Consider the following 1,708-nt stretch of genomic DNA (forward strand, 5'->3'; position numbering starts at 1 on the left):
ACAAGCCAGCAAACATTCCATATACTACTCCCTTGACTCCCTGATTGCTTCCTCTAGGGACCAAAGTCTCCACCTTAACCACCAATTTCCCAACACCTTTAGCATCATCATACTGTTTCCTATTTTTGCAACAAACTCTTAACATTCCATTATATAATATCTTGCCAAAGCATTAGTAACCTTTAATGGGTTAATTGCTCTAAATCCTGCATCTCCTTGATTAGCTCCCTTGATTTTAAACAGCACAACTAACTCTTCAGAATTTCCAGTTCTCCTAACTTTACTTCCTTCATCTCCTGACATTTTAGCTCTTTCCCTCGATGCCTCCCTCTTAGAGCCCCCTTTTTCCTTAACCACCGTATGCCACCCACCACCACCTTCATCCCCTCCACTCCCTGAAGCCATTGGCCTCCAATACCCCCTCCTTTCTAACAATACTCTAATATTATTATTGCTTATACTGCTAACAAAAGAAAATGGGAAAAAAACAAGGACCTTACAGCAGAGAACACCAACTGATCTCCTCTCCTGTGTCAGCTTTGTGTATCTCCAAACCTTTTTCAAAACCTTTCACTGTTGTTACTAAATTGCTGCAGTTAAAACGCGCCGAACATTCAAACCGCTGCTCGTGCTCGTCTTCCGACCGGCCCACGTGACGCTCTACTGACAAACAATCCACACCCAGCCATCATCACTCTGTAGAGTTTTTCACTGCAGGTTTTCTCCTTCTCCTTCTTCTCCTTCTCCTTCTTCTTCTCCTTCTTCTCCTTCTCCTTCTTCTTCTCCTTCTTCTCCTTCTCCTTCTCCTTCTTCTCCTTCTCCTTCTCCTTCTTCTTCTCCTTCTTCTTCTCCTCCTCCTTCTTCTTCTTCTCCTTCTTCTTCTTCTTCTCCTTCTTCTTCTTCTCCTCCTCCTTCTTCTTCTTCTCCTTCTTCTTCTTCTCCTTCTCCTCCTTCTTCTTCTTCTTCTCCTTCTGCTTCTTCTTCTTCTTCTTCTTTAATGGCGGATTGCAAACATCTTTTAAGTGCATCCCGCCCCCTGCTGTACTGGAGTGTGTAACATCATATCACTCAGCTGTCAACCTCAATAAGGAGCTCTCATATTCTGCTCACCAGCCCAGTGTCTTTAAGAAATTTAAATAATGCCTTCCTGGTGATTCTTACACCCTTTTCTTCTCCTTCTTCTTCTTCTCCTTCTCCTTCTTCTCCTTCTCCTTCTTCTCCTTCTCTTTCTCCTTCTTCTTCTCCTCCTTCTTCTTCTTCTCCTTCTCCTCCTTCTTCTTCTTCTCCTTCTTCTCATTCTTCTTCTTCTCCTTCTCCTTCTTCTCCTTCTCCTTCTTCTCCTTCTCCTTCTCCTCCTTCTTCTCCTCCTTCTTCTTCTTCTCCTTCTTCTCATTCTTCTTCTTCTCCTTCTCCTTCTTCTCCTTCTCCTTCTTCTCCTTCTTCTTCTTCTTCTCCTTCTTCTTCTCCTTCTTCTCATTCTTCTTCTTCTCCTTCTCCTTCTTCTTCTCCTTCTTCTCATTCTTCTTCTTCTCCTTCTCCTTCTTCTCCTTCTCCTTCTTCTCCTTCTCCTCCTTCTTCTTCTTCTCCTTCTTCTCATTCTTCTTCTTCTCCTTCTCCTTCTTCTCCTTCTCCTTCTTCTCCTTCTCCTTCTCCTTCTTCTTCTTCTCCTCCTTCTTCTTCTTCTCCTTCTTCTCATTCTTCTTCTTCT

This window comes from Micropterus dolomieu, linkage group LG10 (genome assembly GCF_021292245.1).
Source record: "Micropterus dolomieu isolate WLL.071019.BEF.003 ecotype Adirondacks linkage group LG10, ASM2129224v1, whole genome shotgun sequence".
NCBI lineage: Eukaryota > Metazoa > Chordata > Actinopteri > Centrarchiformes > Centrarchidae > Micropterus > Micropterus dolomieu.